General features: G+C 48.8%; 1 protein-coding gene across 1 annotated transcript in view; it reads left to right on the plus strand.

Moving 5' to 3' along the window:
- The first annotated feature begins 305 nt into the window (after window positions 1–305).
- Window positions 306–17,801, plus strand: part of LOC142290494 (retinol dehydrogenase 7-like) — a 76,405-nt gene continuing 58,909 nt past the window's right edge. The window contains exons 1-2 of the mRNA XM_075334460.1: window positions 306–415; window positions 913–1,032. The gene's annotated coding sequence lies outside the window, so the exon portion shown is untranslated. The remainder of the gene's footprint in view (window positions 416–912; window positions 1,033–17,801) is intronic.

A 17,801-nucleotide genomic window follows, 5' to 3' on the forward strand; every position in this document is an offset into this window, starting at 1 on the left:
CTATTTATCAAGGGCTGTAAAGTTGTGTAATATGCTCTTCTGTGACACAGCTGAATATTGTTTATTTTATTTTTTTTTTGCGGGGGGGCAATTAGAAATTCTGCTATGGGGCCCCATGATTTCTATGTACGCCCCTGTGCATAACTGTGGTGTTGTTTCAAAAAATTGCTGTCAAACCACCCTATTTAATTGAATTGGCCTGAAGGCTGGATATGAGTTACACCCATAGCCCTAAAGCTACCTGACTCAATCCTTCATCATTACACAAACAACTAACAATTCATTTTGTAACTGATGAACAAACAGGTGAGGATCTTCACTCTAAAGCTTCATATTCTGCACAGAACATGTACACGAAGGAAGAAAAAGTCCAGCACGCAGAAGGATCTTACCTGCACGATAAAATTCCTTTGAGGTATCAATTAAGGGGTGAAACATTTGGGAGATTAAAGACTATTTTAGGATAAAAAGTATGCAAAAATAATTAATATGGATAAAACGGGACATTCCCAGCTAATAAAATAAGAAAGCTTTTCATACGCGTTTTGAGCTAATACATAGTCCTTACTCGAGTTTTTATTTATATTAAAAGTAAAGTTTTTTTGTATTCTCTTTATCTGAAAAATGTCTGGATTCTCCCTATTTGTTCACTTTATTATTACCACCTTACGGAAGTGGGTTTTATCCGAGCCGAAGATTTGGGGTATGCGAGGTTATAACTTTTTATTATGTACTTATCAATTAAGAGTTATATGCCAGTGACTTGTATATGCTGCTTAAATGATGGGAGAAAGAAATGTTGTTGTACAGATAAGATCCTTCTGCGGTGCTGGACTTTATTTTGTGTTCATTTATTGTTTGTGCTTCGAAACCGCAGAGCTGATGGATAAATGACTTTTCTTGCTTGAACAGATTCTGTGGCGCTGGTAAAGACGTGAGAAACCTGAAAGGACTTGTTGGGACTAAAAATCAGAAGACGTTATCTTGAAACTGCGCTTGATATTAGTCCACAACACCGCAGACAACACAGGGGTCCGTATACTGTATAGTCATATATTTAAACTTGAAGCTAAAATCATTGTCTTTTGAAACCCCAAGAATGTTCTTCAGAATAATTGTATTAGAATATAATTAATTAACAAATATTTAACTTTTGCAATGGTTACTATTAAATTTCACTCCACTTTTTACAATCAATTTAAGTTTTGTTCACATTATGACTTTCATCTGACCTCAATCAGTTTGGGCGTGTTCACACATTTAGGATTTGCAGCAGATTTTTCTGCTGGACACACGCTGTGTAAAATACCTGCATATTGATGAGTGTTTTACTTGAGGTTTTTTTTCTATACATTTCAAATTTCAATGGGTGAAAAAACACTGCAAAAAAGTTGAAAGAATTGACATGCTGCAAATCTAAAAAAAAAACACTTTGAGGTTAACGTCCCAAGATATGATATTTTTTTTTTTTTAAGCTGTATATTTGCACTTGGTAAAAAATACAGCGACTTATATTTTTAGAAAAGTGGATGGGATTTATACATAACATGCCAAATTCTATTGCAAGTACTTTAAAGAGAACTTTTGCTCTTGGCTACATACGGGGCTGGATCCTACTTGAGCACCTACCACACAGAAGTGCCTTGTTTAACACCAATATTAAAGGAAACCTGACACCCGATTTGGCCCCTGTAAGGCTATATGCACACGTTGCGTACTAGCCCTGCAGAAATTTCTGCAGCGATCTGAACAGCACACGTGCGCTTCAAATCGCTGCAGAAACAGTCCGTAGTGAAAAAAAAAAAAAAGCCGATTCCATGCGCTCTGCCTGCAGCTCCTCCCATAGACAGAGCAGGAGCTGCCGGCAAAGCGCAGGAAAGAAGTGACATATCACTTCTTAGAACGCGCGCTTCGGGCAGCAGCCGAAGTGCTGCGCTCTAAGACGCCACGTGCGCACGTCTCCTGCATAATCTTCATAGATTATGCAGGGGACGCAGGCCGCATGCAGTTACGCTGTGGTGCAGATCGCAGCGTAACTGCATGTAATTACACAACGCACATAGCTTAAGGCTAGTTTCACACATCCGGTTTTTCGCCGATTTGCCGGTTCCGGCGGACGCCAGTACAGAGTATACAGTACAGTGGCAGCGCGACAAGCTCCGGTCACATGCTGTCATGTGACTGGAGCATATGACCCAGAAGTTACAGTGCTGCCACTTTACTGTATACAATATACTGGCATGCGCCGGTACTGACAAAACGGCGAAAAGCCGGATGTGTGAAACTGGCCTAAGCTGCGGCCACCACCAGTTAGACCTTTTATATTGTATTCTAGAATACCGTATATAAGTGCCCAGGCTGATCTGTATAACATAAAAAGAGCTTTTATTATACTCACCTGGGGGGGAGGGGGGTCCGGCCTAATGACGGGTGTCTTGGTCTCGGTCTGGCACCTCCTATCATCTTGCAATTGCTGTCATCCTTCTCGCATTGTGTGGATGACGCATCCTACGTCATCCACACAGTGTTCTCTAATGCCCACACACACACACTTCTCTCTTCCCTGCTGAGGGTAATGCAGAGTATTGGAATGCGCAGGCATGGAAAAAGGTCAAAGAATCTCTGCACATGCGCACTAAAATACTTTGCTTTGCCCTCAGCAGGGAAAACAAGTGCGCATGCGCAGGAGCACAATGAAGGTCATGGTGTGGATTATGTAGGACGCATCATCCACACGGAACAGGGAAGGAGGACAGCGATCACAAGAAGATATCAGGCGGCGGACTGACATCAGCGACACTCATCGGACTGGACCGCCCTCCCCCCAAAGGGGAGTAAAATAAAAGCTGTTTTTTATGTTCTACAGATCGACTTAGGCACTTATTAGAGATGAGCAAGTACCGTAAGGCCCGGTGCCCACATTGTGTAGTTTTGACGCGTATTTTCAGAAATTTGCAGCAAAATCTGTATGTCCATTGTGAAGCCAGCAAAGTCTATGATAATTCAGAAGTGCTGTGCCCACGTTGCTTATTTTTCCCTTGCAAATTTGGTGCAGAAAAAAAGAAATCTGCACCAAATACGCAAAGGAAAAATACTCAAGGTGGGCACAGCCCTTATGAATTCTCATAGACTTTGCTGGCTCCACAATGGACATGCAGACTTTGCTGCAGTTTTCTGAAAATCTGTATCAAAATCCACATAAAAATAGGCAGCGCGGGCACAGGGCCTTATATTCGTAATAGCTACACTCATAACGAGTACTTTGTAATACTCCCGTATTCGTTCCAAATAGTGAGTACAATGCAAGTCAATAGAAAATGCAAGTAATTTTTTGCTGAACCCAACAAAGAGGTCTGGGGGTCTGAGGAAAAAGGCTACAATGGGTGGGCAAATGTTGAAACTGAATAGGGAGAGCCTGGAGAATATGTCTGCCAGATGCACAAGAACAGCTACCAAACCTAACCTAATTACAGGCCACAAAGGTTAAGAAACCATGTTGCCTGCAAAATCACTTGTATATAAGGCTAAATAAAGTGGAGGAAAAAAAATCCTTTTTTATCATTTGTTCACACGTAGTGTTTTGGCTTTTTTTTTTTTTTTACTTTTACAATTGGAACGGCACTGACTTATACATTTTGTAGGTCCCTCAGTCATAAATAATTTCTAGTTAGCTATGCCCCAGCAGCACTTTACAAGGCCAGCTAGAACGTGCCCACTGGTATGTTGATCTTTGACCTGAGGGGTCTCAAGTAGGGATGAGCGAGTATACTCGTAACTATTCGGTACTCGCCGAGTAGTACGGTATTCAGGCTACTCGTCACTCCGCAAGTATCCTTGTAATTACTCGTTAGGAGTAGCGAGTAGGGATGGGCGATCCCGAACTATAAAGATAGATAAAGGACATTATTAAAAAACATTTTGATCATACTTACAGGTCCCGCGACGTGTCCTGCAGACTCTGTCTCTCAGCACTTCTGCTTCCACGTCTGTCCGATCATTGCTGTGCCACCCAGTAACCAGCACTGACTACTAAAGGACTTTCAATAACGTCATAGCCATGTGACCCAGTCAGTTGTGAATGCTGTATTACCACATTGGCTACAGACTGGTCACATGACTGACGTCTCAAAGGTCCTGCTAACTGAATTTTGACTGTCACTGTGCTAGTGTCGTGTCGGCATCAGCCGGTATGGCGGCACGCTTTCTGTCGCGGGCGGAGGAGGGGACGCTGCGCTCTCTCACTGCTCGGGTCCGGCTGCTGCTGCTGCTCTGTGGTGGCTCGAGCGGTGGGCCGGATCCCGGGGACTCGAGCGGCGTTCCTCGCCCGTGAGTGAAAAGGGAGATTGATGGTGGGGATTTGGTTATTGTCCGTGACGCCACCCACAGTTGTGGTGATATTGGTGACACCCCCCCTGTTCTGGACGGGGATCCTGGGAGCAATGACAGGGAGCAGCTTTGATGTTAGTTCTCCCCTCTGTGGGTAGGGGGGTTGGTTGTCCCGGGGCCCGGTGATGGGGTAGGGATGGATGGCAGGTGGGTTACGGGGCCTGGTGAGGTGCAGGGTCGCGGGGGCAGCGCTGTGCCGCACGGCACGGTGGTACTCACTCAGCCAATGATGAGGACACAGTTCTCGGTAAAACACACGACTGGATGGACGGGTCCCACAGACAGCTTTGGTGTTGTTTCTCCCAGGTTGATGGTGACTGCCGTTCCCTGCACCTGTGTACTGTAAACGGTTCCAATGGATTCCCACCGGTAACCCGTTCCCCCAGCTTGGATATGGGCTGAAGGAGCCCCTTTTGCCCGCAGGCTCTGGCCCTGGGAACTTTAGCCTTGGCGGTGACTGTGTTTCCCTTTCTAGGTTGGACTGTTGCCTTCAGTCGGGACTTGGCTGCTGGGAAACCCAGGAGGTTCCCTTCACTAACGGATTTGGCAAATTCACGGCGACTCCTAGCCTTGCCGGGGTCCGCAAGCCCCTGCCAGATGGTGCTGACTTCTCTTTATGTACCGGTCCGGTACCGCCGGGCCACCGCCCGTCCACGGTCCTTACGGTAAACTCCGATAGGCCACTCCTGCAGACGGTCACCACCGTCTGCCAACCTTGCTGATCCGTCCGGGCCACACACCCGGACCAACTTCAGGCTGCTTAACTGCCACTTTCCTTCCTCTCACTTTCACTTCCAACTCTAATCTGCCTGCTTTTCCCGCCTCCAGGACTGTGAACTCCTCGGTGGGCGGGGCCAACCGCCTGGCCCACCCCCTGGTGTGATCATCAGCCCCTGGAGGAAGGCAACAAGGGGGGTCTGTGGGTGTTGTTCTCTGTGGCCCCTGGCTTGTCCAGGGCGCCACATTCCCCCTTAGTAAAATGCAGACCGTCTGCGGGCTGCCCGTCCATCACCGGTTTTATTTTCACAACTGAAAGGAGAACGGTAAAACAGTGATTACAATTAAAATAACATCTTCCCACATCGGGAGGTACTCTTATTTAAACGTTGCGTACCGGTTACGGCTTCCTCTCTCTCCCACCCAAGCAACCTGGCCCTGATGCTGCCCCTAAGCAAACAGGCAGCACCCCTTGACCCCAGTCCAGCACAAGTTGCCCGAGCGGGTTCTGTCCTTTTCAGGGGACCCACATCCATGAGGAACCCCTGAAAGCCCCAGAGGATCGCCACCGGTTCCGGTGGTGGGTGGGCCCCAGCCTGCTCCACTGCGGGCCCTTCCTCCAATCTGCCTCTCCGGAGGCAGTTACGGTTTAGCCATAAAACATTTTTATTTACATGCCACAAGTTTGTGGTTGCCCTGCTAGTTCTCGGGCCTGTTTGTAGTAGTTTCTACGCATAATTTGAAAAGGGGGTCCCAACGGGGACCAGTTGCCGGCAACAACCGGTGCAAATCAGGTTTTAATCAGGTGACATCTCGGTTGATCATTCTTTTTCATTTTCCAAAACTTTTAAATGGTAATTTTGTGGTCCCAATGGGGACAACTTGCAGCGGAGGACCGCCGACTTCACTGCTCGCTTTCATCATCCTCAGCCGGCCTCGGGTGGAAAAACACAGGCACCAGCCCCTCCAGCGCATAGCAGGCGCGACGAGGAAGGGCCGCCCGGTATCCATTATTTCCGCTCCGGGGAATGTAAGTGGCTTCCATGCCATCCAGGGCAATGACTCCTTCATCCTCCTCCGAAACATGCTCTGTGTCAGGTCCGGAGTCACTATCATCTGACCGTACGCCAGGCGGGTTGCCGCCAGCTGCTGCAGTCTCCGGGCTCGCCACTCTTCCAACTACTGTTACGAGGGGATGTACGCCAGATGGGCCAGCATCAGCGGGGTGCACGGGCGGGGAAGACGAGGGCAACATGGGGGCCAGGGGTAGACCGGGTCCCTCAGCCGCAGTGGCCGGTCCCTCGGGGACACAGGGGCGTGGGTCACTCACCAGCTCCTCCATCATTGCTTCCATTCCGTACACCCGGGCGACCGCAGCTACCTCCTCCACCTCCGCGGTCCACTGCTCCATCAGCCTACATATCTGCCTCCGGTAATGTCGGCAGATCCCTGCCGTTCGGGCCCTCAGCCATGCCGCTGTTCCGGGCACCGGCTCGGTAGCCTCCGCATAGCTGGGTGGAGCGGACATTCTTTGCAGGGGTTAGCGGATCGTGGGGTCCCAGCGTCCCTGTTCGTATAGCCGCGAGCTACATGCGGCCAGACGCCATCAGTCCCCCTTAGTCTCTTTCCGGCTCCTCCTCTACAGGGGCGGGGTTTTGGCCTTCGCGCCTCCACTACTCGAGGAGACGCTCGAGCGGGAATTCTTTGCGCCCAAGATGGCAGTTTCACAAATTTTTCAGCCGGACACCTCCGGCGGTCACACAAGGCGCACTTCCACCAGTTGGTAGAATGGTAGGATCCTGTTCGTGACGCCAAGTTGTCGCGGGCGGAGGAGGGGACGCTGCGCTCTCCCACTACTCGGGTCCGGCTGCTGCTGCTGCTCGGTGGTGGCTCGAGCAGAGGGCCGGATCCCGGGGACTCGAGCGGCGTTCCTCGCCCGTGAGTGAAAAGGGAGATTGATGGTGGGGATTTGGTTATTGTCCGAGACGCCACCCACGGTTGTGGTGATATTGGTGACACCACCGCTGCTCTGGACGGGGATCCCGGGAGCGGTGACAGGGAGCAGCTTTGATGTTAGTTCTCCCCTCCGTGGGTAGGGGGGTTGGTTGTCTCGGGGCCCGGTGATGGGGTAGGGATGGATGGCAGCTGGGTTATGGGGCCTGGCGAGGTGCAGGGTCGCGGGGGCAGCGCTGTGCTGCACAGCACGGTGGTACTCACTCAGCCAATGATGAGGACACAGTTCTCGGTAAAACACACGGCTGGATGGACGGGTCCCACAGATGGCTTCGGTGTTGTTTCTCCCGGCAGGTTGATGGTGACTGCCTTTCCCTGCACCTGTGTACTGTAAACGGTTCCAATGGGTTCCCACCGGTAACCCGCTCCCCCAGCTTGGATATGGGCTGAAGGAGCCCCTTTTGCCCGCAGGCTCTGGCCCTGGAAACTTGAGCCTTGGCGGTGACTGTGTTTCCCTTTCTCGGTTGGACTGTTGCCTTCTGTCGGGACTTGGCTGCTGGGAAACCCAGGAGGTTCCCTTCGCTAACAGATTTGGCAAATTCACGACGACTCCTAGCCTTGCCGGGGTCCGCAAGCCCCTGCCAGATGGTGCTGACTTCTCTTTGTGTACCGGTCCGGTACTGCCGGGCCACCGCCCGTCCACGGTCCTTACGGTAAACTCCGATAGGCCACTCCTGCAGACGGTCACCACCGTCTGCCAACCTTGCTGATCCGTCCGGGCCACACACCCGGACCAACTTCAGGCTGCTTAACTGCCACTTTCCTTCGTCTCACTTTCACTTCCAACTCTAATCTGCCTGCTTTTCCCACCTCCAGGACTGTGAACTCCTCGGTGGGCAGGGCCAACCGCCTGGCCCACCCCCTGGTGTGATCAACAGCCCCTGGAGAAGGCAACAAGGGTTTTGTCTGACTTCGGTGTGCCTGACCGGGAGTGTGGGGTGTGTGGGTGTTGTTCTCTGTGGCCCCTGGCTTGTCTAGGGCACCACATTTCCTGACAGGAGTGTTCGGCGCTCGTGTCTGGAGAGTGTCAGTCCGTTTGGGGAGATGCCGATGCGAAACTGCAAGAGTCACATGTAAGTGGAACTCCGACCTCAGTGTCAGCCTGCATGTCACTCTGTATAGCCGCTACTGTACATAGTGATGTAGCGGTGTTGACGTTGTTCGTTGCTCTCTCTGCTTCTCACACGGTATAGACTGTCTGTACAGAGTGATGAACAGGGTCGGACTGGGGTGCCAGGGGCCTACCAGGGAAATTGCCTCTAGGGGCCCACACTATGGCTACCATAAACGTTTTTATTACTTGTTCATCTTCGGCTTCTCTCAGTATAATGTGCGCCTTTTAGCAAACTCTACAGAGTGCAGATGTGTCGCCCGGGGACCAGGGGTACTCAGATCCGGGCCACAGGGTCACTTCTGTGGGTATCACGGTAGCGTGACCCGGTCTGTGATCCCAGGCTCCACAGTATAAAGGGATTTGGTAAGGGAGATTGTCCGTGACGCCACCCACGGTTGTGGTGAGGTTGGAACACCACCGCTGCTCTGGACGGGGATCCCGGGAGTGATGGTATGGAGCAGCTAGATGTTAGTTCTCCCCTCCGTGGGTAGGGGGTTGGTTGTCCTGGGGCCCGGTGATGGGGTAAGCAGGGAGCAGGGCGCAGTGCTGCAGTGCGGTGCCCGAGGGCACGGGTGTACTCACAAGGAAGTCACACGGAGTCACTGGTAAACTAGGAATTGCCGGTGTCCGCAGCCTTCGGTACGGGGTGTTAGTGTCCCACACACGGTGCAGCAGCCCTTGTTGTTCTTTCCCTGCAGCCAGGTGCCTTTCTCTCCACTCTCTTCCTCTTTCTCCTCAGCCGGGAACGGGGAATCCACTCCCCTGTAGTGATCCGGGTACCCAGGTACCGAGGGGCCACCGCCCTGCTCCGGCTATCTCTGGCCCCTTCCTCACTACAGCCTGTCCCGGCCCTCTCGGAGCACGCTTTTCTATCAGCCTGGAGCTACAGCTCCAGGCTCCACTTCTGTCTGCTTCTCCAAACACTCTGCTCCAGCCCCTCCCCTCTGCTCTGCTTTTCTCTTACCCTGAGGGAGGTGGTTTGTCTTGCTGCACCGGTGTGAGATCAGATTACCAAGGAGGATTAACCCTTTCTGTGACAACCTGGCTGTGCCAGGGCGTCACACACCCCCTTGGTAAAACACGGCCCGTCCTCGGGCCGTCTAGGCACCAACATTTATTAAAACTGGAAAAAGGAAAAAATAAACACATTACAATCATACATCTTCCCACATCGGGAGGTACATTTTCTAAAACTTTAAACCGTTCTGCCACCCCACACCTGCGGAGCAGATGGCCTCCTCCTGAACTTGAGGGCGTTCAACAGGGGTGACAGTCCATAAAACAGTCAACTTTTTAACTTGTGGGTAGCCGTCCATGCTCCACTACCACTGCCGCTGACGCCACTCCCAGTACGGGGCACGGGTTCCGTGCTCTGCCTCCTGCTCAGAAGCCAGGCCCACTTGGACGCCCTCGGCGCCGGCTACCACCGGCCTCGCTAACTGCCGAGGGCTCCATCTCTCACTGGCCTGCTCCTCCTCTCTGCAGGTGCACTCCGGCTGCTCCACAGCTGTGACGGGGTACCTGGGAGCGGCTAGCGCCACATCTGGGGCAGACGTCCAATCGGGTGCCACCTCCGTTGCGCCCGGGCGGGCTGCCGGAGCCGGGTAAGATGTCATCGGGGTTGCGGCTACTACTTGTCCAGGAACGGAATTAGGCAAAGTCCTGGCGTCCCTGCCTTTACAGTCCCGGTCACATGAACTGCAGTTCCTTCCTACTGCTCCCCCTTGGTACTCGGGAGCAGTCCTCCTAGCAACTTTTAAAGTTTCTCTTTCGCTTCCGGTCCTCCGGAGCTTCACTTCCGCCCGCGTTCTCAGGGGGCGGAGCCTCTTTTTCGCGCCCACCGCTTGGGGAAGAAGGCGCTGGGCGGGAGATTTTCACGCCCAAAATGGCGGCAAAGATGGCGACTTTCAAAATTTTTACAGCGGATCACCGCTGACAGTCCAGAATAAGGCGCACTTCCTCCAGGTAACTGGATGGGTTCGATCCTGTTCGTGACGCCAAATGTGTCGCCTGGGGACCAGGGGTACTCAGATCCGGGCCACAGGGTCACTTCTGTGGGTATCACGGTGGCGTGACCCGGTCTGTGATCCCAGGCTCCACAGTATAAAGGGATTTGGTAAGGGAGATTGTCCGTGACGCCACCCACGGTTGTGGTGAGGTTGGAACACCACCGCTGCTCTGGACGGGGATCCCGGGAGTGATGGTATGGAGCAGCTAGATGTTAGTTCTCCCCTCCGTGGGTAGGGGGTTGGTTGTCCCGGGGCCCGGTGATGGGGTAAGCAGGGAGCAGGGCGCAGTGCTGCAGTGCGGTGCCCAAGGGCACGGGTGTACTCACAAGGAAGTCACACGGAGTCACTGGTAAACTAGGAATTGCCGGTGTCCGCAGCCTTCGGTACGGGGTGTTAGTGTCCCACACACGGTGCAGCAGCCCTTGTTGTTCTTTCCCTGCAGCCAGGTGCCTTTCTCTCCACTCTCTTCCTCTTTCTCCTCAGCCGGGAACGGGGAATCCACTCCCCTGTAGTGATCCGGGTACCCAGGTACCGAGGGGCCACCGCCCTGCTCCGGCTACCTCTGGCCCCTTCCTCACTACAGCCTGTCCCGGCCCTCTCGGAGCACGCTTTTCTATCAGCCTGGAGCTACAGCTCCAGGCTCCACTTCTGTCTGCTTCTCCAAACACTCTGCTCCAGCCCCTCCCCTCTGCTCTGCTTTTCTCTTACCCTGAGGGAGGTGGTTTGTCTTGCTGCACCGGTGTGAGATCAGATTACCAAGGAGGATTAACTCTTTCTGTGACAACCTGGCTGTGCCAGGGCGTCACACAGAGACCTGTATTGTGCCCAGTATATATCACAGGATTTCTTGTAGCATCTTATTTATTGCAGTTAATAATGGAATCTATTATTTACAGTCAGTCGCAGTTTTTCTTACACACGGACATTCCTTGTCCTAGGAAAACCACCGAGCCCATCAGTCAAATAATATTCAAAGAGAAGCAAAATGTTATCCAGCATCTTCACATGGAAAAGATGACTAAAATGAATCCACCTCTGCCTCCATCTATTCCCCCCATATAGGGTCTGCCCTAACTGACTTGGGAAATCCCCTATAGAGTCAGTATGTGGAGGTGTGAGGCATTACCACCCAATACTCTTCCATTTGGAGACTGGTGAATTCTCTTCTCTTTCCGCCTTCACACATTACATAGTTATCAGTAATGATTGGCCCCCAGTGTCTGCACTGGATGTGACCAATCATGCTGTGGAGACAGAGGCCTAGAAAAGCCGCACTATGGTTTTCAAATTAGTTTTACATGTTGGATAAACCCTTTTAATCCTGTGTATTCTGATAACACTGCTCTATAGGCAGATCATGTATTTTTTTTTTTTTTTTTTACATTATACTGAAGCCCCTCCTGTACTAATACTGTATATCATCACATATAGAGGCCCCCTGAAGAGTAATTACATATAGCCTAAGATACTGACACTGGGGGTACAAAATAATGACACTGGGGGTTCAGGATAATGACACTGACACTGGGGTACAGGATAATGACACTGACACTGGGGGTACAGGATAATGACACTGGTGGTACAGGATAATGACACTGGGGGTACAGGATAATGACACTGGGGGTACAGGATAATGACACTGACACTGGGGGTACAGGATAAGACACTTGATGTCAAAGAATGGGAAAGCTGAAAGCTGGGGACAAGATAGATATCTATCAGACCATAGAAAAGATGGATGATTAGGAGGAAAAGAGCTTCTTTCCCTCAGCACAGCACTCAGCTTTCCCAATCCCATCCCATGCTGTGACTGCTGCTATCCCTCTTTCCCTAATCCCTACTACTGATATATGGCTACTGTGTGGACTTCACTCATATCATGCAGCACCCCCAAATCACACGGCACACACCCTTTTCCGCTTATTATTATTATTATATTACCCCTCTCTCAAACACACTGAAATCGCATGTGCCACACACCCTGTATCCCTTAACACTAGAGTTGAGCGCGGTTCGTGGTTCGTGGTTCTCCAGTTCTAGGCTCGAGTGATTTTTGGGCTGTTCGAGATCGAACTAGAACTCGAGCTTTTTGCTAAAATTCGATAGTTCTAGATACGTTCGAGAACGGTTCTAGCAGCAAAAAGCAGGGCTTTTTGCAGCTACAGTGAGCAGGAGCCATCGCTGGCAGCCTGCCACAAGCTGGTAACCAAGATAAACATCGAGTATCCAAGCAAAGCGCTTTGGTTAGTAACCCGATGTTTATCTTAGTTACGTGCAGGAAGCCCACACTTTCCCGCTCAGCTCGCTCCACCCCCTCCTGCCCGCGGCATGTACACATACACACACATACACAAACACACACACACACACACATCCAAACCCCCCCCCCCACCGCCCGCCCGCCCGCCCGCTCGCTCGCTCGGCTTACCTGCGGTGATGAAGTCCCGCCATCCCGACCTCAGCGCTGTCACTGTCCTCCATGGCCGCCGCTTGTCACATCACCTATCGCTTCCGACCCGAGACTGACACTGGCGGTGACGTCACGGACCTCTCGCGATACTTGATGTGAAGGCGCCGGTCATTGACCTCAGTGACAGGGGCTGTCAGTGTGCTGGAGATCAGCGCAGGTAATGTACCTCACTAACAGCAGCACTTGTCACCCCCCTGCAGTGACCTGGGCTGACCCATTGATGTTAGCTCAGGTCACTGCATTGCTCTCCCAGCCAATGGGGAACATCCTGCTCTTCATTGACTGGGACAGTGTGCATCGTCATGGCAACCCCTTGGATTACACCAGACCTGGATTTGTTTTTCAATCTAATAAATTGGTTAAAGAGGGAATGTTTTGGGGAGTGTTTTTTCAAATAAAAATGTGTTTGTCGTGTATTTTTTTTTTATTACTGACTGGGTTGGTGATGTCGGGTATCTGATAGACGCCTGACCTCACCAACCCCAGGGCTTGATGCCAGGTGACATTACACATCTGGTATTAACCCCAAATATTACCCCGTTTGCCACCGCACCAGGGCGCGGGATGAGCTGGGGCGAAGCACCAGGATTGGCGCATCTAATGGATGCGCCACTTCTGGGGCGGCTGCGGCCTGCTATTTTTAGGCTGGGGAGATTCCAATAACCATGGACCTCCCTAGTCTGAGAATATCAGGCCCCAGCTGTCTGCTTTACCTTGGCTGGTGATCCAATTTTGGGGGACCCCTACGTGTTTTTTTTTTTTAATTATTTATTTAATTTAAAATAACAGCGTGGGGTGCCCTCAGTTTTGGATTACCAGCCAAGGTGAGGTTGCCAGCTGTGGTCTGCAGGCTGCAGCCGTCTGCTTTACCCTAGCTGGCTACAAAACTAGGGGGAACCCTATGTCATTTTTTTTTCATTTTTTTGGCTAAATACAAAGCTAAGCACCCCTTAGTGCCACATGAAAGGTACCAAAGGGTGTTCCACTTTTTCTCCATTTTTTTCTCCACTTTCTCTCCACTTTTTCTCCACTTTTTCTCCATTTTTTTCTCCACTTATTCTCCACTTTTTCTCCTCTTATTCTCCACTTTTTCTCCACTTTTTCTCCACTTTTTCTCCTCTTATTCTCCACTTTTTCTCCACTTTTTCTCCACTTTTTCTCCACTTTTTCTCCATTTTTTTCTCCACTTTCTCCACTTTTTCTCCACTTTTTTCTCCACTTTTTCTCCTCTTATGCTCCACTTTTTCTCCTCTTAATCTCCACTTTTTCTCCACTTTTTCTCCACTTTTTCTCCACTTTTTTCTCCACTTTTTCTCCTCTTATGCTCCACTTTTTCTCCACTTTTTCTCCACTTTTTCTCCACGTTTTCTCCACTTTTTCTCCACGTTTTCTCCACGTTTTCTCCACTTTTTTCTCCACTTTTTCTCCTCTTATGCTCCACTTTTTCTCCACTTTTTCTCCACTTTTTCTCCTCTTAATCTCCACTTTTTCTCCACTTTTTCTCCACTTTTTCTCCACTTTTTCTCCACTTTTTTCTCCACTTTTTCTCCACTTTTTCTCCTCTTATGCTCCACTTTTTCTCCACTTTTTCTCCACTTTTTCTCCACTTTTTCTCCTCTTATGCTCCACTTTTTCTCCACTTTTTCTCCACTTTTTCTCCTCTTATGCTCCACTTTTTCTCCACTTTTTCTCCACTTTTTTCTCCACTTTTTTCTCCACTTTTTCTCCTCTTATGCTCCACTTTTTCTCCACTTTTTCTCCACTTTTTCTCCTCTTATGCTCCACTTTTTCTCCACTTTTTCTCCATTTTTTTTCTCCACTTATTCTCCACTTTTTCTCCTCTTATTCTCCACTTTTTCTCCACTTTTTCTCCACTTTTTCTCCTCTTATTCTCCACTTTTTCTCCACTTTTTCTCCATTTTTTTCTCCACTTTCTCCACTTTTTCTCCACTTTTTTCTCCACTTTTTCTCCTCTTATGCTCCACTTTTTCTCCTCTTAATCTCCACTTTTTCTCCACTTTTTCTCCACTTTTTTCTCCACTTTTTCTCCTCTTATGCTCCACTTTTTCTCCACTTTTTCTCCACTTTTTCTCCACTTTTTCTCCACTTTTTCTCCACTTTTTCTCCTCTTAATCTCCACTTTTTCTCCTCTTATGCTCCACTTTTTCTCCACTTTTTCTCCACGTTTTCTCCACTTTTTTCTCCACTTTTTCTCCTCTTATGCTCCACTTTTTCTCCACTTTTTCTCCACTTTTTCTCCACTTTTTCTCCACGTTTTCTCCACGTTTTCTCCACTTTTTTCTCCACTTTTTCTCCTCTTATGCTCCACTTTTTCTCCACTTTTTCTCCTCTTAATCTCCACTTTTTCTCCACTTTTTCTCCACTTTTTCTCCACTTTTTTCTCCACTTTTTCTCCACTTTTTCTCCTCTTAATCTCCACTTTTTCTCCTCTTATGCTCCACTTTTTCTCCACTTTTTCTCCACTTTTTCTCCTCTTATGCTCCACTTTTTCTCCACTTTTTCTCCACTTTTTCTCCACTTTTTCTCCACTTTTTCTCCACTTTTTCTCCACTTTTTTCTCCACTTTTTCTCCTCTTATGCTCCACTTTTTCTCCACTTTTTCTCCACTTTTTCTCCACTTTTTCTCCACTTATGCTCCACTTTTTCTCCACTTTTTTCTCCACTTTTTCTCCTCTTAATCTCCACTTTTTCTCCACTTTTTCTCCACTTTTTTCTCCACTTTTTCTCCACTTTTTCTCCTCTTAATCTCCACTTTTTCTCCTCTTATGCTCCACTTTTTCTCCACTTTTTCTCCACTTTTTCTCCTCTTATGCTCCACTTTTTCTCCACTTTTTCTCCACTTTTTCTCCACTTTTTCTCCACTTTTTCTCCACTTTTTCTCCACTTTTTCTCCACGTTTTCTCCACTTTTTCTCCACTTTTTCTCCACTTTTTCTCCACTTATGCTCCACTTTTTCTCCACTTTTTTCTCCACTTTTTCTCCTCTTAATCTCCACTTTTTCTCCACTTTTTCTCCACTTTTTCTCCACTTTTTTCTCCACTTTTTCTCCACTTTTTCTCCTCTTATGTTCCACTTATTCTCCACTTTTTCTCCACTTTTTCTCTACTTTTTCTATGGTCGGTCTACCCATTAGCTCTGCCATGCATAGTGTAGCTCTACACCTACTGCACATGTTACTTTATGATTGACATCTCTTTCGTACCAGAGCTGTCTAAGTCTACTCTGACCCCATATTTGTCATTACTATATTGTCCTTATACTGTATTATGACATTTGTATCATGTGTTTCATTTCTTGCTGTGTTGCAATTTTTTGGCTGCATCCCAATTGTACCTCTACATTGTTCGAGTTTATGTTATTGTTCTCTCACTCTTATGTGATACTGATTATTGTCATTTTTCATGATTACATGCAGATAAGTCCAATCTGACGAAGGCTCAGGCCGAAACGTCATTTGTAACTTGTTTTGGACAAAAACATATATGCTTATGAAAAAAAATTTTTCTTAATACGGACCAATAAAGAGTGATTTTGCATTACTATCCGTTGTGACTTACTGACTTAGTCTGGGAGATATAGAGTGCCGAGGTTACTCACTAATTTTATCTATTATTACCTCTGAGCACCTATATACCAGTGAGCAGAGCTTCCTCTACAGTAGTTCTCCTGATTAGGCATGCCCTTACCTCATGAGCAGGGCATTGCAGCTTTGGTAGCAACCATTACGACATGGACTCTGCTGCTGTGGACCCAGGGAGAGTGAGTGCAGATTCATTGCACCCACACTCCTCACATGAAGGGTCCGCACTCCTAGAAAATGGGGGATACGTTCCCTGAGTGTCTCCCCCCCATATTCTAGACGGTCCAGAGTCGTCGTGGGACCCCTTTATTTTTTTTCTTACAATAAATTGGTGAAAGAGGAAATGTTTTGGGGACTGTTTTTTCAAATAAATTTCTTTTGTCGATTTTTTGTTTTTGTTAGTACTGACAGTTTATGATGTTGGGTATCTAATAGACGCCATGACATCACAAACTGCTGGGCTTGATCTCAGGTGACTTTACAGCTAGTATCAACCCGATTTATTACCCCGTTTGCCACTGCACCAGGGCACGGGATGAGCTGGGGTGAAGCGCCAGGATTGGCGCATCTAGTGGATGCGCCACGTCTGGAGTGCCTGCGGCCTGCTATTTTTAGGCTGTGAAGGCCCAATAACTATGGACCTTCCCACCCTGAGAATACCAGACCACAGCTGTCCGCTTTACCTTGGCTGGTGATCCAATTTGGGGGGTCCCCTACTTTTATTGTGTAATTATTAATATTTATAAAATAATTATAAAAAAGAGCCTGAGGGGACCTCCACATTGGATCCCCAACCACGGTAAAGCTGCCAGCTGTGGTTTTCAGGCTACAGCCGTCTGCTTTACCCTAGCTGGCTATCAAAAATGGGGGGACCCAACGTAATTTTTTTTTTTTTAACTATTTTTTAAATAGAAAAAATTAATGGGCTTCCCTGTATTTTGATTGCCAACCAAGGTAACGGCAGGCAGATGGGGGTGGCAACCCATAGCTGTCTGCTTTATCTGCGCTGAGAATCAAAAATACCGCGGAGCGCTACGTCATTTTTTTAAAGATTTATTTTTACAGCACTGTGATGTCCAGCAATCAAAATACAGGGAAGCCCATTTTATTTTTAGTTATTTAAATAAATAATTAAAAAAAATATATGTTAGCTCCCACTGCATTTTTTGTATTGCTAGCTAAGGGTAATCCAAGCAGCTACTGGCTGCTAACCCCCACTGCTTGGTGTTACCTTCACTGGCAATGGAAAATCCAGGGAAGCATTTTTTTTTTTTTTTGCCAAAAAGCTACAAAAAAAGGACGTGAGCTTCGCCATATTTTTGTATGCTAGCCAGGTATAGCAGGCAGGTGCTGGAAGAGTTGGATACAGCGCCAGAAGATGGCGCTTCTATGAAAATGCCATTTTCTGAGGTGGCTGCAGACTGCAATTCGCAGCAGTGGGGCCCAGAAAGCTCAGGCCAACCGGTGGTGCGGATTCCAATCCCAGCTGCC

Source organism: Anomaloglossus baeobatrachus, chromosome 2 (assembly GCF_048569485.1).
Source record: "Anomaloglossus baeobatrachus isolate aAnoBae1 chromosome 2, aAnoBae1.hap1, whole genome shotgun sequence".
Classification (NCBI taxonomy): Eukaryota; Metazoa; Chordata; class Amphibia; order Anura; family Aromobatidae; genus Anomaloglossus; species Anomaloglossus baeobatrachus.